This window comes from Salvelinus sp. IW2-2015, linkage group LG23 (genome assembly GCF_002910315.2).
Source record: "Salvelinus sp. IW2-2015 linkage group LG23, ASM291031v2, whole genome shotgun sequence".
Classification (NCBI taxonomy): Eukaryota; Metazoa; Chordata; class Actinopteri; order Salmoniformes; family Salmonidae; genus Salvelinus; species Salvelinus sp. IW2-2015.
Window position 1 is genome coordinate 25,710,995 of NC_036863.1, and position 23,143 is coordinate 25,734,137.

Sequence of the window (23,143 nt, forward strand, 5' to 3'; positions counted from 1 at the left end):
TGCACTAAAGAGACATTTTAAATGAATTAAAACGATCCACACATACAAGACATGTTTGAGGACATTACAGGACAGAACATGCTGAATAGATGGACAGAACTCATAAAAGTGAAATGTATGTTACATCTATGTTACTTCTTCACCCATCCCTACCAAAACCTTCCCTTTTGATACTTAGTATTTGCACAGGCCCGGCAATTGGTCAAATTTCCAGACAGATTTCCAGTAATTGGGGATTGACGCCACAAGACTTTATCTCAGAATAAATGACTGGCTTGCCGCCCCACCCCCCCTACCTTCCCCCGGCCAGGCACCATTGACACAGTGGACGTTTCTTTTTCTAACCCTGACCTTTATACATGATGGCTATAGCTCCTTCAAACAGGAATAGACAGGATAACAGGATACAAATACAGCTTTGAAATGGCAAAGGAGATATAAGACGTACATAGATGTACATAGAATGCCTCGGATAGGTGACTACCATCATAAATTGAAGGGGAAAAGAAGATTCAGAACAGTTTTCAAAAGCACAATGTCTGCTCTGGTCCTGTTATGAAAGGCTAATAATGTGATATCTTAATTACATTACTGCAGGTAGCCTCTATAGAGCTATACATACACTACCAGTCAAAAGTTCGGACACACCTACTKATTTATTTATATTTTTTTCATTTTTACTATTGTCTACATTGTATAATAATAGTGAAGATAACACAACTATGAAATAACACATATGGAATCATGTAGTAACCAAAAAAGTGTTAAACAAATCAAAATATAATTTATATTTGAGATTCTTCAAAGTAGCCAGCCACACTTTGCCTTGATGACAGCTCTTGGCATTCTTCTAACCAGCTTCATGAGGTAGTCACCTGGAATGAATTTCAATTAACAAGTGTGCCTTGTTAAAAGTTAAGAAAGAAAAAAAAATCCACTAATTAATGCATTTGAGCCAATCAGTTGTGTTGTGACAAGGTATGGTTGGTATACAGAAAATAGCCCTATTTGGTAAAAGACCAAGTGCATATTATGGCAAGAAGAGCTCAAATAAGCAAAGAGAAATGACAGTCCATCATTACTTTAAGATATGAAGGTAAGTCAATCCGGAACATTTCAAGAACTTTGAAAGTTTCTTCAAGTGAAGATGCAAAACTATCAAGCGCTATGATGAAACTGTCTCTCATGAGTTACCCAGAGTTACCTCTGCTTCGGAGGATAAGTTCATTAGAGTTAAATGCACCTCAGATTGCAGCCCAAATAAACACTTCACAGAGTTCAAGTAACAGACACATCAACTGTTCAGAGGAGACTGAGTGAATCAGGCCTTCATGATCGAATTGCTGCTGAGAAACCACTACTAAACAACATCAATAAGAAGAATAGACTTGCTTGGGCCAAGAAACACGAGCAATGAACATTAGACCGGTGGAAATCTGTCCTTTGGTCTGGTGAGTCCATTTTGAGAATTTTGGTTCCAACCACTGTGTTTTTGTGAGATGCAGAGTAGATGAACAGATGATATCCACATGTGTGGTTCCCACCGTGAAGCATGGAGGAGGAGGTGTGATGATGCGGGGGTGCTTTGCTGGTGACACTGTCAGTGATTTATTTAGAATCCAAGGCACACTTGACCAGCATGGCTACCACAGCATTCTGCAGCGATACGCTATCTCATCTGGTTTGCACTTAGTGGGACTATCATTTGTTTTTCAACAGGACAATGACCCAACACACCTCCAGGCTGTGTAAGGGATATTTGACCAAGAAGGAGAGTGATGGAGTGCTGCATCAGATGACCTGGCCTCCACAATCATCCGACCTCAACCCAATTGAAATGGTTTGGGGTGACCGTAGAGTGAAGGAAAAGCAGCCAACAAGTGCTCAGCATATGTGGGAACTCCTTCAAGACTGTTGGAAAAGCATTCCAGGTGAAGCTGGGTGAGAGAATGCTAAGAGTGTGCAAAGCTGTCATCAAGGTGGCGACTTATTATGATTTGTTTAACACCTTATTGGTTACTACATGATTCCATATGTGTTATTTCAAAGTTTTGATGTCTTCACTATTATTCTACAATGTAGAAAATAGTAAAAATATAGAAAAACCCTTGAATGAGTTGGTGTGTCCAAACTTTTGACTGGTACTGTAGGTGGAGCTGTGTCCTTTTATGTTAAAAAAGGCTCTATTGGAGGACCCACCCCTCTCTCTCACACACACGAACACACACACACAGACGCTGACGCTGACACAGGGTGATGGATCGATTGCGGAGTGACAGAGGTGAGGAAATAGAGAGAGATTCAGGATTTACATCTTCCTCTGATAAAGCCCCCAATGATAAAGAGACTCCACACTGACAAGGACACACACACGGGCCTCGTTTGGCCGATGAGGAGTTAAAAGATTTGCCATCTTCTTTTCTAGCTCCTTTCGCTCCTTTTTTTTTTTTAAAGCAGACTTCAACGCAAAACGAATAACCTTTGTGATTGATTTAGTTTATTGACCTCTGCAGAGATGTAATACGAAGGTCGTTTCCTGCTAGCAGACCGAGCGCCGGTGGGGTCCCCAGGTGACATGGGCAAGGTCGCCCATCTCCCTCCAGTTAACAATATATTTGTCACACGCAGTGTGTTAGCCCCCGACACAGTGCTACTCCCTTCCACTTGATTAGCGGGACCAATAAGGGCTGCCAAAGATAATAAAGTAGACATTGGCTTCAGGAGATATGTCAAATGTCTCCAGCATCTCTCCCTATCTCACACACACCAGATACGCACATACAGATACATGTGCACATTCACACTCCCCTCCCTCCCAACCTCCTCCCTGTTCTTGTTTTATTGTTTCCCAGATGAAGGTTAAAGGGAGATGCTGAACAGACAGAACAGCCTGGGGGCCTCGGAGGGCGGCTGAGCCATGGTTCTGGGGTGTGGCTGTGGGCATTATTACTGTCACCAGCTCAGCCCCCTCTCCTCTCTGCGTGGTGGTGTGTGTGTCAGAGAGGTGAGGCTGCTCTGCCACAGGGCCAAGGGGCCACAGCGTCCCACGCACATATGGGGCCAGCAGAGGGGTGCTGGTTCTTGACCGAGCCGTCACTGATAATAATCAAGGAGAGCTATCGAGCCTTTTTAGCCCTGCCATTTTGCCACGATGAAGCACCGCCTCGCAGCAGCAAACACAGGTGAATTATGGGGGAATGGTGAAATGCATTATGGTTCAGGGTAGCAAATAGTTTATGGCACAGTGTCGCAATTAAGTTGGGGCAGATTGTGAGGATAGAGGTGCCGGTAATGGAGGGTTTAAATCTTTGGGGCCGCTCGTGTCTTAAGTGCTACATTATTGATTTGAATGTATGAAAGTCCAGTGATAATGGAGGGTGTGTGTGTGTTTGGGTAGGAGATGACAGATGGATGAGGGTAGCAGGCTGCGCTGCTGCATGTGTGTGTCCTGTTTGTCCTCTGACTGACTGGACTACTTTGCATGACGAGGTCAGAGAAAGGTGGTGTTTACAGCTATATATGGGTAGTCTACATGAGACGGTAGCCTACATGAGATATCATCAATATAATCACTCTGCAACATTTTACAAAACGCATTAGTATGCTTTAATATTTCAACATAAATAACAGGAGTATAATTTCAGTAAAATTGCTTCACAAATTTGTATCAGAGTAAAGGAATTACTGCATGTTGTTAATGTGTTGTCATGCTTATGTAGGTATTATCATGGGACTGGTGGTAGAGGATCAGAGACATGTTGAATAACCAACATCTGGCTTGATCTAGTGCCATGACATGTGAATGAGATTAAATAACAGGAAAAAGGGACACTGCAAAATGCCCATATACACTGCAAAATGCTCTATATTACAGTATGTCAGTGAAAGCATTTGAACAGTATCGATATCACTCCGAATAAACATATGGAGATGGTATTGCGAGACGGGAAGTGAAATTTGCATTAGCAAGAAGAACATTAGCATGATCTATGATCACACTGAAGAAAGACACAGTACATTCTCATTAAACCAATACATTTGGAGAGTCTATAACGACCTTCTATTCCTGACCTTCTCCCTCAACTGCCCACCATCCATAATGCTGCTGAGTTCTATCTATAAATCATTGTTCCTCTGCGATCATTTCTCTATCACTACAATTAGGCTCTCAATACTGGACATCATGTTTGCTAAATCCAGATTAACTCAGGCCACCAACACTTCCATAGAAAATGTGAAGAGGATTAATGAAGACAATAGTGGCTATCATATTTCAGACTGTGAACACCGCTACAGTAGATCTTAAGTACCACATTACAGTAAGTAGCCTACTGCTCATGGCTATACAATGAATGAATGAATGAATGAATGAATGAATGAATGAATGACATTTTATTTTTGTGTCAAATCGCCAATTGGCAACCCATCTCTTATGGGATTAATTGACACATAAACAAACATTACAATAATTCACCATGGTAATTAAATGATCATTCTTCTTCCGGTGTTCTCTGCAGTGAGCATGGCATAAAGAGTGAAAGAAAAGTAAGGTAAAAATCAATACATGATAGTAAATAAGGTTATCCAAACAATATTTAAATTCCTAGAGCAGTAAAACAATATACACTAAGTTGAAGTCGGAAGTTGACATACACCTTAGCCAAACACATTTAAACTCAGTTTTTCACAATTACTGTCTTAGGTCAGCTAGGATCACCACTTTATTGTAAGAATGTGAAATGTCAGAATAATAGTAGAGAGAATTATTCATTTCAGCTTTTATTTCTTTCATCACATTCACAGAAGTTTACATCACTCAATTAGTATTTGGTAGCATTGCCTTTAAATGGTTTAACTTGGGTCAAACGTTTCGGGTWGCCTTCCACAGGCTTCCCACAATAAATTGGGTGAATTTTGGCACATTCCTCCTGACAGAGCTGGTGTAACTGAGTCAGGTTTGTAGGCCTCCTTGCTCGCACACGCTTTTTCAGTTCTGCCCACAAATGTTCTATGGGACTGAGGTCAGGGCTTTGTGATGGCCACTCCAAAACCTTGACTGTTGTCCTTAAGCCATTTTGCCACAACTTTGGAAGTATGCTTGGGGTCATTGTCCACTTGGAAACCCATTTGCGACCAAGCTTTAACTTCCTGACTGATGTCTTGAGATGTTGCTTCAATATATCCATATAATTTTCATCCTCATGATGCCATCTATTTTGTGAAGTGCACAGTCCCTCCTGCAGCAAAGCACCCCTACAACATGATGCTGCCACCCCGTGCTTCACGTTTGGGATAGTGTTCTTCAGCTTGCAAGCCTCCGCCTTTTTCCTCCAAACATAACAATGGTCATTATGGCCAAACAGTTCTATTTTTGTTTCATCAGACCAGAGGACATTTCTCCAAAAAGTACGATCTTTGTCCCATGTGCAGTTGCAAACTGTAGTCTGGCTTTTTTATGGCGGTTTTGGAGCAGCGGCTTCTTCCTTGCTGAGCGGCCTTTCAGGTTATGTCGATATAGGACTCGTTTTACTGTGGATATAGATACTTTTGTACCTATTTCCTCCAGCATCTTCACAAGGTCCTTTGCTGTTGTTCTGGGATTGATTTGCACTTTCGCACCAAAGTACGTTCATCTCTAGGAGACAGAATGCGTCTCCTTCCTGAGCGGTATGACGGCTGCTGGTCCCATAGTGTTTATACTTGCATACTATTGTTTGTACAGATGAACGTGGTACCTTCAGGCATTTGGAAATTGCTCTCAAGGATGAACCAGACTTGTGGAGGTCTACATTTTTTTTTCTGAGGTCTTGGCTGATTTCTTTTGATTTTCCCATGATGTCAAGCAAAGAGGCACTGAGTTTGAAGGTAGGCCTTGAAATACATCCACAGGTACACCTCCAATTGACTCAAATGATGTCAATTAGCCAATCAGAAGCTTCTAAAGCCATGACATCATTTTCTTGAATTTTCCAAACTGTTTAAAAGCACAGTCAACTTAGTGTATGTAAACTTCTGGCCCACTGGAATTGTGATACAGTGAGTTTTAAGTTAAATAATCTGTCTGTAAACAATTGTTGGAAATTACTTGTGTCATGCACAAAGTAGATGTCCTAACCGACTTGACAAAACTATAGTTTGTTAACTAGAAATTTGTGGAGTGGTTGAAGAACAAGTTTTAATGACTCCAACCTAAGTGTACGTAAACTTCCGACTTCAACTGTACATACATAGATAACATAACATATACAGATAAATAAATACAGAAAAAAAACAGAAGTAATTTAAACCCAGTCTGGCACAAAGAGAAGATTCATATGGGAGACAAGCCTATACACAATCTATATACACACATGCCATTTACCACATAGAAGCTAAATATTTTTACAATTTAATTATAGGTATCCCTTTTTCTTTTATTCCATGCTTTATCTAAATATGACACAAACGGAAATACACAATGAACAAAAAAACATTTCAATTTCTCCTCATCACTCAGCTACATAATGCCAGGGTATATCTGGTATACTTTCTGGAATAAGCGCAAGCGTATATAGTGGTATAAAGGGCAATAGAGGATAAAATTAGTTTCATTCTCTATTTCTTTGAGGTCACAATAGTTACATAGTCTTTCCTCTTACAAATGCTAATCAAAATAGTGGTAACACTTTATTTGACCCTGGCTGGCATTAGAACAAAGTATTACAAAGTATTGTCTAGTATTACATGTAAAACATTTTACATTACATGTAAAACAAGTATTATTACTATGGGTATGCATGCATAGCCCTACTATTGCATGGATTGTGCCATTCATATTATTATGATTATTATGAAAGGGCAATATGACTGACCACCTACAATAAGAGTTACCATAATTGTTTACTTGAATAATAACATGTTGTCTGACCAACACAGAGGAAGGCTGGGGGCATGTCTGTAGTCTGTAGTCAAGCCATAGGTCCTCTCTCCTCCGGGTAACCCCAGCATCATAGCAAGGATAAAGGCTACCAGTGAAGCAGTATAGTGGGGCTAGTGAGGCTAGAGATACTATAGAGGCTGGAGAGGCAACCAGTGCAGATAATCATTGACCTCTTCATTAAAGTGGACTGGGGCAGACCTCTAGGGTAAGGGCCACACTTCCAAAGTAACTCTGCGGCTCTGACCTCATTTGCAACCAGACAAGCCTATTGTAACAGCAAATATAACAATATTGATTTTGCAAGTGGCAACAGTGTCTTATTGATCAGGATCAAGCACTTATCACTCTAGAGACCCAGAGTGTGCCAGTGTTAAGCGCAGGTCTCAGGTCTTAATTACGATAGTGGCCTTCACAGAGTTCCTGCCCTAATGATGGACCAATAATACTACTGCGTTTGACCTTAGCTATTGGCTGCATGACCAATGCATGGGATCAGATTAATATCACCCTGCATGCCTGACAGCTTATAGTTCAATATTTTAGCAAACAGAGTTGATATGTGTTTCTCTGTAACATTGAACAACATCTACCATTTATAAACTTTGTTCATATAGTGTGATTTAGATTGTGAGTGCTAGTGGTCAATTCCCTTGGCCTTGGTGTATTATCCACATACCATATACAGTAACACTATCTTACTATGGAAGCTCTATGGCACAGTCATGATTTTCTCTTCTATAATCAGGGCTCTAGACTAACTCTTTCCACAACTTTTTCAGTTGATGGCACCAGCATATGATTTGGTCGCACCAATTTTTCACCGCTGCGCGACAATAATGACCTGACCTATATCCCATAATGTACCTGCATTCCATACAGAAACAGGCTAATAACCATATTTTAAATTAGCATGCCCTTGCAGGGTTTGACATTCATATAAATGTGCCAGTGGCACACTGGACCAGTGCCAACTGAAAGCTTCAATTCTTTGTTGATGGGGTGGTCCAAAATAGGAGACGGTTGTCAAAAATTTTTTTTGCTTTGGGGAGTCTTGTGTAGTTTTTTGTTGGGCACAGGGGAGGGTATTGCGTTTTTTCCCTGGTTTACATTTGCTCTTTTGCATGTTTTACTATATAACTTATATAGTTTCGGCTACCCGAAACGTTTGACCCAAGTTAAACAATTTAAAGGCAATGCTACCAAATACTAATTGAGTGATGTAAACTTCTGTGAATGTGATGAAAGAAATAAAAGCTGAAATGAATAATTCTCTCTACTATTATTCTGACATTTCACATTCTTATAATAAAGTGGTGATCCTATCTGACCTAAGACAGTAATTGTGAAAAACTGAGTTTAAATGTGTTTGGCTAAGGTGTATGTCAACTTCCGACTTCAATATATCATCCTAGACACATTTCCTCATCTGCTTGCATGCGCTTCCCCTATATCAAGGTTGTTTTGGTACTTCCCTTATGCGCTACACTTTTTCGCACGCTAACTTCTACTATACAATAGGGCAATATAGTCTACCAGTCTAACTGTCTATCCTGCCCTCTATCAAGTGGTGCAGTAGAGTGTAAACGCAGGTATATGCCGTATACCCACTTATTTTTCAGTGGGCATTGCGTATACTCACTTCTTAATATGCGTATCAAAGCAGTGTAGTGGAGGTATACGCCGTATCAATTAATGAGGTTGATGGACAGATTAGAATGTTTAGCTTAAAATGTTGATAAACTATTAATTATTCACATTTTAGCCACAGCAATGTGCACACAGTGGTTGTCCTACCCTCGATTAAAGGAAACCAATAGAACAGGAGAACGCATACGAGGAAGTCTTTGCCACTATGTTTCTATGGTGGGATTTTGGCTATAGGCTACTTTGAAGCAAGGTAAGACATGCCTCATAATATGAAGTAAAAGGTCCAGGTTTTAAACAATTAAGGAACAGGAAAAATATAGCGATGCTAATAACTGTCTTCTGGTAGATGAACTGCTTTCCCAAATACCGATCCCGTAGAGATTAAAGACCAATATGGAATTTATCATTTTACTTCAGTCAGGGTGTATGCCATTGTTTCTAATATAATGTTTCACACAGGGCACCTTTCCTTTGCCGGGCGGCCATTTGGGACGTTTTTGGCAAGAATTGACTTTACCCACTTCTCCTGGCACCACTACACCACTGCCTCCACTGTCCAACATTCATAATGACAATAGCGGTAGGTGGATCGTTTGTCCAGATCTGCAATAGACTAACTAGCAATCATACCACACATAAAAGCATTCACAACTGCATCAATTTCCAATATGAATCCACAAGAATAAATAGGAATAGCTGATAGGCAGCGTAGAGGCCTGGTGCAAGATTGTGCATGAAAGAACAGCGAAGACGAGATATGCAGCTCAAAAAGCTCCCCTATTGATCTTGTTTGGGGACAATAAAACTATCCTACCTAGACTAGCCTACAACACCACAATGCTGTGAATAATTGCATTATTGTTTTAAAGTGAGTACAAAATCCTACTATAAACTGCAGTGAAAATATAATTTGAATACTGGCACAAAAGCCCTGTTATTTGAATGRTTCATCACATTTGGATAAGTTGTGGGTCTAGACTAGAGTGTTGGGCCAGGAACCTAAAGGTCGCTGGTTTGAATCCATGAGCCGGCAAGATGGAAAAATGAGCTGTTCTGTCACTGAATAAGGCAGTTAACCCCGAACAACTGCTCCCTGGGGGCCGATGGTGTCGATTAAGGCAGCCCCTTGCATCTCTCTGATTTAGAGGGGTTGGGTTAAATGTAAAAGACACATTGCATTCAGTTATGCAACTGACTAGGTATCCCTTTTCCCTCAACAGTTTATAAGGTCCAGAAATGCAGAGTAGCAGGCCAGTCTGGCTGTATTTTTACTTCTGATACTGAAGTGGCAAAGTCGATTTCGATTTTTTTTATAAACACAGGATCGCTACAGTTATTGTTATTTGTGGTCATAAACCTTCTTTTGAGATAATTCTATGAGGAGGAGGGTGTGCAAAAACATTTTAAGTACAAGGGGGCTGTGTCACGAATATCACCAAAGGTGGCTCCCCTTCCCGTTTGGGTGGCGCTCGGCGGTCGTCGTCGCCGGTCTACTAGCTGCTACCGATCCCTTTTTCCCTTTTCGTTTTGTTGGGTCTAATTGGTTTCACCTGTTCCTTGTTTGGGGTTTTGGGTTGGGGTTATTTAAGTTCAGTTAGCCCGCCTGTGTTCGTGCGGGATTGTTTTGCTGTTTTTGGTCAAGGAGTGTTCCTGTTTTTTGGATTGTCCGCTGTACAGCGTATGTGCCTGTGTAGTACATTATTGGAGTGTTGTACGCCTGTGTTCAGCGTCACCCTCTTTGTGTGCGGTGATTGTACGGAAATAGAGAGTTTTTCCAAATCCTCTGCTCTCTGCGCCTGACTCCACACCCATCACTCTACGCACCGTTTACAGAATCCCGCACCCGCACTATGGAGTCAGCAGGAGCAGCGACCACCTCTCTCCCCACGATGGAGGAGCGTGTCCTTCATCACACGTCCATCCTCCATCGCATCAGCGATGGATCAGATGATGGAGAGGATGGATCGATGGGAGAGGAGTGGTCTCCCTACTTCCCCTCCAATCCCCCCACCTGCAATGCTACAACCTCCTCCAGCAGTATCCGGAACCAGCGCCCTGCGCATTGCGCCTCCGAGGGAGTACGATGGAGCGGCGGCGGGGTGCCAGSGATTCTTGCTCCAACTCAAGCTTTACCTGGCCACCGTTCAGCCGACTCCCTCGGACGAGGAGAGCGTGAGTGTTCTCGTCTCTTGCTTGACGGGTAGAGCCCTGGAGTGGGCCAATGCCYTCTGGAACGGGCCCGATTCGGCGAGGGGCCACTACCCGGAGTTCAGAGATTGTTCCATCTCAGGCAGGAGACGAGGAGCGCGCAGGACTTCGCGCTGGAGTTCCGGACCTTGGCCGCTGGGGCGGGGTGGAACGACAGGGCCCAAATAGACCATTACAGGTGTAGCCTGAGAGAGGACGTCCGCAGGGAGCTGGCTTGTCGGGACACTACGCTCACTCTGGACGAGCTCATCGACCTGTCGATCAGGCTGYACAATCTTCTGGCTGCTCGCGGACGTTCTGAAAGGGTCCTATCTGTTCCACCTCCTGGCCCTCCCGCTCCCATACCTATGGAGCTAGGGGGGGGCCGCATCGAGGGAGACCGGAGGAGGTGGCTCCTCCTGCACCAGCTGTGGCCGGAGAGGGCACACTTCCGGTCGGTGCTGGAGGAATCCATCTGGGGGTCGAGAGGGCAGGCAGAACACTTCTCGGTCACCCCAGGTGAGTCAGCACCACACTCACCCAGAGCTTCCTGTTGGTCACATGTTTTAATTAATTTGTTTCCTCAAATTTTCTCCTTCTCCCCAGCATAAGGCGCTAGTCGATTCAGGCGCAGCTGGGAACTTTATAGATCGCGGACTCGCCCAGAGGTTGAGGATTCCATTAGTACAGATAGATCCCCCCCTTCCCCGTGCACTCCTTAGATAGCCGACCATTAGGGTCAGGGCTGGTCAGGGAGGCCAGCCCTGATTACGCAGGGGGATCATAAGGAGCGGATTAGTCTGTTCCTTATCGATTCACCTGCGTTTCCGGTGGTGCTGGGGGGTTCCCTGGCTGGCTAGTCACAATCCTAGGATTTCGTGGAGACAGGGAGCTCTCCAGGGGTGGTCTGAGGAGTGTTCAGGCAGGTGTGTAGGAGTTTCCATCGGTGCGACGACGGTGGAGAGTCCAGACCAGGTTTCCACCGTGCGCATTCCCGCTGAGTATGCCGATTTGGCTATCGCCTTCTGTAAAAGGAAGGCGACCCAATTACCACCCCATCGACAGGGGGAATTGCGTGATAAACCTCCAGGTAAACGCTGCACTGCCAGGAGTCACGTGTACCATTGTCCCAGGAGGAGACGTTGGCTATGGAGACATATGTCGGAAGCTCTGGGACAGGGGTACATTCGGCCTCCATGTCCCGTCTCCTCGAGTTTCTTTTTTGTGAAGTAAAGGAGGGAGGTTTTGCGTCCGTGCATTGATTATCGAGGTCTCAATTCCATTACGGTGGGTTTTAGTTACCCACTACCTCTCATCGCTACGGCGGTGGAATCATTTCACGGAGCGCGGTTCTTCACGAAACTGGACCTCAGGAGCGTGTATAATCTGGTGCGTATTCGGGAGGGAGATGAGTGGAAAACCGCGTTTAGTACCACATCTGGCCATTATGAGTACCTCGTCATGCCGTATGGGTRAAAGAATGCTCCAGCTGTCTATCAATCCTTTGTAGACGAGATTCTCAGGGACCTGCACGGACAGGGTGTGGTGGTGTATATTGACAAAATCTTGATCTACTCTGCCACACGCGCCGCGCATGTGTCTTTGGTGCGCAAGGTACTTGGGCGACTGCTGGAGCATGACCTGTACGTTAAGGCTGAGAAATGTGAGTTTTCCAAACGAGCCATTTCCTTCCTGGGTTATCGCATTTCCACCTCGGGGGTGGTGATGGAGTGTGACCGCGTAAAGGCCGTGAGTAATTGGCCAACTCCGACCACGGTAAAGGAGGTGCAGTGGTTCTTAGGGTTTGCCAATTACTACCGGAGGTTTATCCGGGGTTTTGGTCAGGTGGCGGCTCCCATTACCTCACTGCTGAAGGGGGGGCCGGTGCGTTTGCAGTGGTCGGCAGAGGRGGACAGAGCTTTCCTCCGTTTGAAGGCGCTGTTCACCGACGCTCCGGTATTGGCACATCCGGACCCCTCTTTGGCGTTCATAGTGGAGGTGGACGCATCCGAGGCTGGGGTTGGAGCCGTGCTCTCACAGCGCTCGGGTACGCCACCGAAGCTCCGCCCCCGTGCTTTTTTCCCCGAAGAAGCTCGGGCCGGCGGAGCAAAACTATGATGTGGGGGACAGGGAGCTGTTGGCTGTGGTTAAAGCCCTGAAGGTGTGGAGACACTGGCTCGAGGGGGCTAAGCACCCTTTGGACTGACCACCGTAACCTGGAGTATATCCGAGCAGCTAGGAGACTGAATCCTCGTCAGGCAAGGTGGGCCATGTRTTTCACCAGATTCAGATTCACGATCTCGTATCGACCAGGTTCCCTTAACACTATGGCCGACGCGCCGTCCCGTCTCTGAGGATCGGTCCATCGATCCTACTCCCATTATTCTGGCAGCTAGGCTGGTGGCACCGGTAGTATGGGAGGTGGACGCGGACATCGAGCGGGCACTAAGGGGGGAACCTGCGCCTCCACAGTGCCCGGAGGGTCGTAGGTACGTGCCGCTTGCTGTCCGTGATCAATTGATTTGGTGGGCTCATAGTCTACCCTCGTCGGGTCACCCGGGGATTTCGAAGACAGTGCGGGGTCTTAGGGGGAAGTACTGGTGGCCCACCTTAGTTAAGGACGTGCGAGTCTATGTCTCCTCCTGTTCGGTGTGCGCCCAGAGCAAGGCTCCTAGGCACTTGCCTAGAGGGAAGTTACTACCCCTCCCCGTTCCACAACGGCCGTGGTCTCATCTATCGGTGGACTTTCTCACTGATCTTCCCCCGTCTCAGGGAAACACGGRGATCCTGGTCGTTGTGGATCGGTTCTCTAAGTCCTGCCGTCTTATCCCGTTGCCCGGTCTCCCTACGGCCCTACAGACTGCGGAAGCTCTGTTCACCCACGTCTTCCGGCACTACGGGGTGCCCGAGGACATCGTTTCTGATCGGGGMCCCCAGTTCACATCCCGAGTGTGGAAGGCGTTTATGGAACGTCTGGGGGTCTCGGTCAGCCTGACCTCGGGGTATCACCCGGAGAGTAATGGGCAGGTGGAGAGATTGAACCAGGAGGTGGGTAGGTTTCTGCGGTCGTATTGCCAGGACCGGCCAGYGGAGTGGGCGASATACGTCCCCTGGGCTGTCTAGGGGTTTTTCTAGTCTAGGTGTTTATATGTCTATGGTTGCCTAGATTGGTTCTCAATCAGAGGCAGCTGTTTATCGTTGTCTCTGATTGGGGACCATATTTAGGTAGCCATATTCCTTGGGTATTTTGTGGGTTGTTATTCTATGTTTAGTTGCCTGTTCTGCACTAGCCATATTGCTTCATGGTTCGTTTTGTTGTTTTGTTTAGTTCTGTTCAGTGTTCTCTCTTTTATTAAAGAGTTATGTTCGCTTACCACGCTGCGCCTTGGTCTCCTCGTTACGACGAATGTGACATGTGCAATGATCTGTAAGCTGCTCTGACAGCTGATGCTTAAAGTTAGTGAGGGAGATATGAGTCTCCAGCTTCAATGATTTTTGCAATTCGTTCCAGTCATTGGCAGCAGAGAACTGGAAGGAAAGGCGTCCAAAGGAGGAGTTGGCTTTGGGGGTGACCAGTGAAATATACCTGCTGGAGCGCGTGCTACYGGTGGGTGCTGCTATGGTGACCAGTGAGGTGAGATAAGGCGGTGCTTTACCTAGTAAAGACTTATAGATGACCTGGAACCAGTGGGATTGGCGACGAATATGAAGCGAGGGCCAGCACGAGCATGACGGTTGCAGTGGTGGTAGTATTGGGCGCTTTGGTGACAAAACGGATGGCACTGTGAAGACTGCATCCAATTGTTTAACCTTGAGTTGGACAGCCCATAATAGTCAATCAGCAATTCAAAACGTTTGAGTTGATTTCTGACTGATGCATGTTACATTTGGATTGGTTTGGGGTCTGCGGACCGATGCAGTCCATATTTAAACATTTGAATCTGGGGCCAATGCGTATATTGGTATTGCTGTCTATATAGTAATGTGTTACAGTGGGGGGAATCAAAAAATACTTTCTGTTTGCTAACTTGCTAGCTATGTAACTAGCTATGTAACTAGCTAAACAACTACGGTAGCCATATCTATTACTAAAAGTAGAAGAGGTTTTTACCATTGAGATCTTTTGTCTTTGATTGTAAAGCTTATTATTTTTTAGTCCTCAGATAGGGCTATCTACTAAACAGCAACCCTAAAAACGTACTGTACCATGGTACTACTATGGTACTTTCATTATACCATGGTATAGATGTGAATCATGGAAATGTACCATGGTTTTAGCTTTGAAGTATGATGATACCGCCATGCACCTAATAATACCATGGTATAGCTTAATTTACACTATGGTAAGTGTGGATCATGGAAATACCATGATTTTAACTGAATTATACATTCTACCGTGGTAGCACAATTTATGATAAATGGTCAAATTATCATGTGGTAGCATCTTAATTAATTGTGCGTTACCATAAGTACAATGGCAGGTATATGCATTACATAATAAAACAAGGTCAAAAGAGGTTGGTTGGTATTATATTGATGAATTCACAGTTGAAGTCAGAAGTTTTACATACACTTAGGTTGGAGTCATTAAACTTGTTTTTCAACACTCCACAAATTTCTTGTTAACAAACTATAGTTTTGGCAAGTCGGTTAGGACATCTACTTTGTGCATGACACAAGTAATTTTTCCAACAATTGTTTACAGACAGATTATTTAACTTATAATTCACTGTATCACAATTCCATTGGGTCAGAAGTTTACATACACTAAGTTGACTGTTCCTTTAAACTGCTTGGAAAATTCCAGAAAATTATGTCATAGCTTTAGAAGCTTCTGATAGGCTAATTGACATCAGTTGAGTCAATTGGAGGTGTACCTGTGGATGTATTTCAAGGCCTACCTTCAAACTCACTACCTCTTTGCCTTACATCATGGGAAAATCAAAAGAAATCAGCCAAGACCTCACAAAATAAATTGTAGACCTCCACAAGTCTGGTTCATCCTTGGGAGCAATTTCCAAACGCCTGAAGATACCACYTTCATCTGTACAAACAATAATACACAAGTATAAACACCATGGGACCAATGTTTGACTCCCCGTACCTGCTTCTCATCCCGGCATCGGTCCTTACAAAATGCAGAAGCCATCATATGAAGCATTGGGGAGTGCTGACGTTCCGGTTGGTGGTGACATCGGGTCCGGGGCCCGACACCAATGAAACCAGTGGTGCCTAAGCCAGCTCGTCGGGCTGTCACGCCCTAGATGGCTCGGAAGACGCCCAACCCACTTTAGGCCTCAGACAGATCATCAGGTTTTTATGCTCAGCCGGCTCGTCAGGCTGCTACGCCTCCGCCGGATCATTGGGCTCCCACGCCTCAGCGGGATCAACAGGCCTTCATGCCTCAACCGGATCGTCAGGCTCCTATGCCTCAGCCGGCTCGCCAGGCTCTCACGCCTCTGCCGGCTCGTCGGGGTCCACGCCCAGCCGGCTTGTTCAGTGCCTGTGCCTCGGCCGGCCCGTCAGGCTCGCCCAGGTGGGACACCGGGTTGCGCCCCTAGAGGGGGGGGGGTACTGTCATGCCTGCTCCTGCTCTTCCGAGCGCCAGGCTCCCCAGCATTGCACACTCCTGCCATCATCATTACGCACACCTGCCTTCCCGCCGTCACGGACTCACCTGGACTCAATCACCTCTGTCATTACCATCCCTATATCTGTCTGGTTCCCCGCTCTGTTCTCTGCTTCTGCATTAATGTTCATATGTCCTCGTATACCCGTGTGCTGTTTCTGCCCTGTTACCTGTCTGTTCCTATTAAATGTTTGACTCCCCGTACCTGCTTCTCATCCCCGGCATCGGTCCTTACACAATTGTACAGGTTAAAATCTTATTTCCTGCATTTTTATACATTTTGCCATGAGATGGTTACTTTTTGTTGCCATTTTAATGCACATTTTCTGCAATTCTACACATTTTGCCATGGGTGGCAGAGAACAATTTCTAGTTTTAAAGCTAATTTCCTGCAATTCTACARATTTTGCCATGTCTCATGTGTGTTCATGTGATATTTGAGTGACTCGAACATTACAACAAAATCAATGGGCTAAAAAAACGAGCTAAAAAACATTAGCTGACATGGGCTAGTTGATCTGGAAATTTATGACGCGCTATAAATAAATCAAATCAAATTATATTTGTCACATGCACCGAATACAACAGGTGTAGACCTTACAGTGAAATGCTTACTTACAAGCCCTTAACCAACATTGCAGTTTTAATAAAATTACCTAAAAAATGAAAAAAATTCAAGTAACAAATAATTAAAGAGCTGTAGTAAAATAACAATAGCGAGACTATATACAGGGGGTACCGAGTCAATGTGTGGGGGCACCGGTTAGTCGAGGTAATATGTACATGTAGGTAGAGCAACTTCTTCGGGCTAGGGGGCAGTATTCAGAAGTTTGGATGAATGAAGTGCCCAAAGTAAACTGCCTGTTACTCAGGCCCAGAAGCTAGGATATGCATATAATTGGTAGTATTGGCTAGAAAAAACTCTAAAGTTTCCGAAACTGTTAAAATAATGTCTGAGTATAACAGAACTGATATGGTAGGTGAAAACCCGAGGACAATCCATCCAGATTTATTTTTTCTTCAGGACACCTCTGATTACAATGGCTGGGAATGGGAATAAAAAAGGAACTGCTCCAAGATTGCAGTTCCTAGGCCTTCCACTAGATGTCACCAGTCTTTTTGTAAGAGTTTCAGGCTTGTTTTTTGAAAAATGAACTAGAATTTGTAGTTTTTCTAAGTGGCTTCCATTTTGGCTGTAGTGATTGTAGCGCGTTCCGGTGAGTGCGCGTACTTCGTTATTTATCTCCGGTAATGGTCTCCATTATTCTCTGTCTTAAATTGTATTGTTTATTTACATAATAGGGTACCTGAGGATTGATTAGGAATGTTGTTTGACTTGTTTGGAAGAAGTTTATTGGTACCTTACGGGATTCATTTTGTATGCATTTTGAACGAGGGACACCGGTGGATTACTGAGTCAAGCGCGCCATTGAAACGTACTTTTTTGGGATATAAAGGACATTATCAAACAAAAGGACCATTTGTTATGTAGCTGGGACCCTTGTGATTGCAACCAGATGAAGATCTTCAAAGGTAAATTATTTATTTTATCTATTTTATTCTGACTTTCGTGACGCATCTGCTTGGTTGGAAAATGTATGGAATGCTTTTGTGTGCGGGGCGCTGTCCTCAGATAATCGCATGGTGTGCTTTCGCCATAAAGCCTTTTTGAAATCTGACAATGCGGCTGGATTAACAAGAAGTGAAGCTTTTAAATGATGTATGACACTTGTATTTTCATGAATGTTTAAAATTCCGATTTCTGTCATTTGAATTTTGCGCTCTACAATTTCACCGGATGTTGGCCAGGTGGGACGGTAGCGTCCCAATGATCCGTAAGAAGTTAAAGTGACTATGCATAGATAATAACAGAGAGTAGCAGCAGCGTAAAGGGGGSGGGGGYGGGGGGGGCAGTGCAAATAGTCTGGGTAGCCATTTGATTAGATGTTCAGGAGTCTTATGGCTTGGGGGTAGAAGCTGTTTAGAAGCCTCTTGAACCTAGATTTGGCGCTTCGGTACCGGTTGCTGTGCGGTAGCAGAGATAGCTCTCTAAGGTCTGCAATGACTGACATGACAAGAGGAAAACTGCTGATGCACTATCCAATTTTGAAACTGCACCTAATGCATTCTACTATTACAATTTTCAGCAGTAAGTTTAAAGACAGACTGAGTTTGGAACCACTGGTTTGGAGTCCATGAACCTTTAGCTCCCACTTCCCTATTGTGAAATGGTTATTTGCAAAGGCTGTCAATGGTTTTACCAGTGGTGATTTTAGTATGTAAATCTTGGTGGGGCAAAAAAAAATTAACAATACTTTAATTATTCTATAACGGTGACAAACTGTGCACACAAACTGTTAGGGCAGACTGGAAGGTGTACCAAAAGCAGAGCTTTCATTTCAGCACCATGGAGTGAATCCATACCACCACTACACATGGCTATCAGCGAAGCCTTGTCTGGCAGCGAAAGTTCATTCAGCCTCATTTACTGCCTTTTTTAAAAACATAGCTGATATGGCTGACTTACTTAAACACATGTGGTTACTACTGACAATTGAGATGTACAAACCATGGCATAAGGGAACGACGAGCAAATAAGAGGCAATCTGTAATTTCGATTAAGACATTAATGAGTGAGCTAGGACGGACGTAGTCAATATAACTATTTGTTCAGCACTTTTGAAACGTACAGCGACAGAATTCAGAACATGGGCCGTTCTTACAGTATTCTCCCTGTACACCAAGTCAGAACCATAGGATAAGTTATGAGGGGGAAAGGGACCAAATTATTAGGGTGAGGCACATGGACTACTAACAGCTTACTACACAACATACACTTAGTATTACTTTCTTAGCTACAGCATACATATCTCCCTGGCATATTACATAATTTGTACAACAGCATACAATACATTTTTGGACTCACCTTGCTGTGCTGTGCTCATGAAGGTGGCGCGGCGATCCTTCTTGTGGGCAAATTTTGTCACCCAACTTCGTCATCAAAGTCTGGCATTCTCTGGATTTATGGTGCTTTCAAGACAACTGGGAACTCTGAAAAAAACAAGATCGAATAATGATGTCAGTGATCTTCAGGTCGAAGCTCTAGATAGAGGCCTGAGTTCCTGACTTGGAATTCTGAGTTGGATGACCTTTCAAAATGTATTTTCCCAGCCGGAGCTAGTTTTTTTCAGAGTTCCCAGTTGTCTTGAACTCACTGAAGTCTGAGATTTCCCAGTTCCGAGTTTCCACTTGTTTTGAATGCGGCAGAAATCATGCTGGATTGACAGCAAGGCCAATGTATTCAAACTTTTCTGGGCCATGGTGTTGCATGTGAATGTTTATCCTTTTAAGCTTGGAAAGGAGACCCTTAAACCCAGACTTGGACCACACACCCACTCYACTGAATAGCAGGCTAGTTATTGCAACGCTTGCAGTTAGCTACTGATTCCTTCCAAACCACTCATTGTTGAATTTGCGATTTCCAACTTGTTTTGTAATGTTTATGTCCAATGGCCGATGAGCACCTAGACGTTTTATTTATAATTTCTCTTCATATGACAAGGATTGAAAAGGATTTGCCAGTAGATTGTCAACTTGATTCATGATGATGACTGCTTGTCTAGCCTGCTAGCTAAGATTTTGAAAGTATGATGTTGACATGATCAGTCCAATCAAAGCTAAACATGATTTAAAGTAATTTTATCTGTGGCCAATGACCTTGAGCCTTCTTAAATGCAAATTAATTACTTAAAAATCATACAATGTGATTTTCTGGATTTTTGTTTTAGATTCCGTCTCTCGACATTGGAGTGTACCTATGATAAAAATGACAGACCTCTACATGCTTTGTAAGTAGGAAAACCTGCAAAATCGGCAGTGAATCAAATACTTGTTCTCCCCACTGTATATGTATATTATTTGCCTTGAAGAAAAACATTTTGGATGACAATGAATGTAAAGAGATGTCTCAGTACCAGACGAACAGTATTATGAGAAGAGACCATCCAAATCTCATGAATATATTTATCTACAGTTGAAGTCGGAAATTTACATACACCTTTGCCAAATATATTTATACTCAGTTTTTCACAATTCCTGACATTTAATCAGAGTAAAAATTCCCTGTCTTAGGTCAGTTAGGATCACCACTTTATTTTAAGAATGTGAAATGTCAGAATAACAGTAGAGAGAAAGATTTATTTCAGCTTTTATTTCTTTCATCACATTCCCAGTGGGTCACAAGTTTACATACACTCAATTAGTATTCGGTAATATTGCCTTTGAATTGTTTAACTTGGGTCAAACGTTTCGGGTAGCCTTCCACAAGCTTCCCACATTCCTCCTGACAGAACTGGTGTAACTGAGTCAGGTTTGTAGGCCTCCATGCTCGCACACGCTTTTTCAGTTCTGCCCACAAATTTTCTACAGGCTTGAGGTCAGGGCTTTGTGATGGCCACTCCAATACCTTAACTTTGTTGTCCTTAAGCCATTTTGCAAGTATGCTTGGGGTCATTGTCCACTTGGAAGACCCATTTGCGACCAAGCTTTAACTTCCTGACTGATGTCTTGAGATGTTGCTTCAATATATCCACATKATTTTCATCCCTCATGATGCCATCTATTTTGTGAAGTGCACCAGTCCCTCCTGCAGCAAAGCACCCCTACAACATGATGCTGCCACCCCCGTGCTTCACAGTTGGGATGGTGTTTTTTGGCTTGCAAGCCTCCCCCTTTTTCCTCCAAACATAACAATGGTCATTATGGCCAAAAAAGTTATATTTTTGTTTCATCAGACCAGAGMACATTTCTCCAAAAAGTACAATCTTTGTCCCCATGTGCAGTTGCAAACCATAGTCTGGCTTTCTTACAGCGGTTTTGGAGCAGTGGCTTCTTCCTTGCTGAGCAGCCTTTCAGGTTATGTCGATATAGGACTCGTTTTAATGTGGTATAGATACGTTTGTACCGGTTTCCTCCAGCATCTTCACAAGGTCCTTTGCTGTTGTTCTGGGATTGATTTGCACTTTTCACACCAAAGTACGTTCATCTCCTGAGCGGTATGATGCGTACTATACTTGCGTACTATTGTTTGTACAGATGAACGTGGTACCTTCAGGCGTTTGGAAATTGCTTTTGATTTTCCCATGATGTAAGGCAAAGAGGTAGTGAGTTTGAAGGTAGGCCTTGAAATACATCCACAGGTACACCTCCAATTGACTCAACTGATGTCAATTAGCCTATCAGAAGCTTCTAAAGCCATGACATAATTTTCTGGAATTTTCCAAGCTGTTTAAAGGCACAGTCAACTRAGTATATGTAAACTTCTGACCCACTGGATTTGTGATACAGTGAAATATAAGTGAAATAATCTGTCTGTAAACAATTGTTGGAAAAATTAGTAGATGTCCTAACCAACTTGCCAAAACTATAGTTTGTTAACAAGAKATTTGTGGAGTGGTTGAAAAACAAGTTAATGACACCATCCTAAGTGTATGTAAACTTCCAACTTCAACTGTTGCTCTGTCAGGTCACTAGACCTTGATAAGAGCATGGGAAATTAAACAAAACACACACCATGCATACAACCATTATGTGAAATAGCATATTATTGTAATAATAAGGGAACTTATTAGATATTTATTCTGAATGCGCTATTCAAAATGATACCTATGGGTAATCTCCTATTTTACTAGCGTCTCAATTTGTTTGTCTAGGAACACATCATTTGAAGGCATTTGTGAAACAAAGCTACTGGTAGAAGCAGGATGTTGGTCATAAAGTCTAGCTGTCACACTAAGAGGGAGCATATGTAGCTCAAGGTTCTGCTGTCAATCGTTAAACTCCAGAACCACGCAGGTCAATCAATCTCTCTGTCTGCAACCCTCTCCCTCTCCCCCATCTCTCCTCTGTCCCAGATCACTGGAGGAGAGGAGAAAAGAAATCTATGGAGTAAAGTAATCAGTGGACGGAAGAAAAAGGGAAGGCCTCAGGCCCGCTTGGCTACCTGAGTTCCATTTCACGCATCAGCAGCTGCAACACAAACACACAAAACCCTACTTGCCTGTCCTTCCATCCTAAACAACACAAGCAGCCCTGCGCAACACACCCCTGTGACCTACTCCTCCCCAGAGGAAACTCCCAGAGCACACTGCAGCACACAAGTCTACTTGCTCCACTGCCTGGTGACTGTTATTGATCTCCAGTCGAACACATCAAACACCCCGATACGACAGGCTTCTCTATAGTATACTAGTGCACCGATCTCCTATAATGTCAAGAGGCTGTGGTGCTAGACAACTGCCCTTCTCCTCTCCTTTCCCACTCCCCTACTATCATCATCAGCTAATGTACATGAGACAATCTATGCTGCATCTGGTCCGTACGTACTGTTCAATAGTGAAACGTTTTTTTTATGGCCCTACCGTCTGCAAAATGGTTCAGAGAGCCATTTGACAAATTAAACAAAATGGCTCCCCATAAAATGTCTCATCACACTCAGTTCAATGGTCCCTGGTACATCCATGATACTATGGAGGAGTGATCTGTGTTCATTCAGTACTTTAGCGGTATATTTCTCCTCTTAGACCAGGGATGTCAAACTTATTCCATGGAGGGCCTAGTGTCTTCAGGTTTTTGTTTTTCCTTTCAATTAAGACCTAGACTACTAGGTAAGGGGAGTTCTTTATGAATTAGTGACCTTAATTAATCAATCAAGTACAAGGGAGGAGCGAAAACCCACAGACACTTGGCCCTCCGTGGAAAGA

The 23,143-nt window shown here is 43.8% G+C and overlaps 2 long non-coding RNA genes across 2 annotated transcripts in view; one reads left to right on the plus strand and one right to left on the minus strand.

Moving 5' to 3' along the window:
* Positions 1-2,996: 2,996 nt before the first annotated feature.
* On the plus strand, positions 2,997-23,142 carry LOC139022892 (uncharacterized). Its single transcript, XR_011473963.1, has 3 exons — positions 2,997-3,182; positions 20,171-20,230; positions 22,295-23,142. It is a non-coding gene; the product is annotated as an uncharacterized lncRNA (long non-coding RNA).
* Positions 19,344-23,143, minus strand: part of LOC111950698 (uncharacterized) — a 41,720-nt gene continuing 37,920 nt past the window's right edge. The window contains exon 4 of the long non-coding RNA XR_002875518.2: positions 19,344-19,433. This is a non-coding gene — a long non-coding RNA (uncharacterized lncRNA). The remainder of the gene's footprint in view (positions 19,434-23,143) is intronic.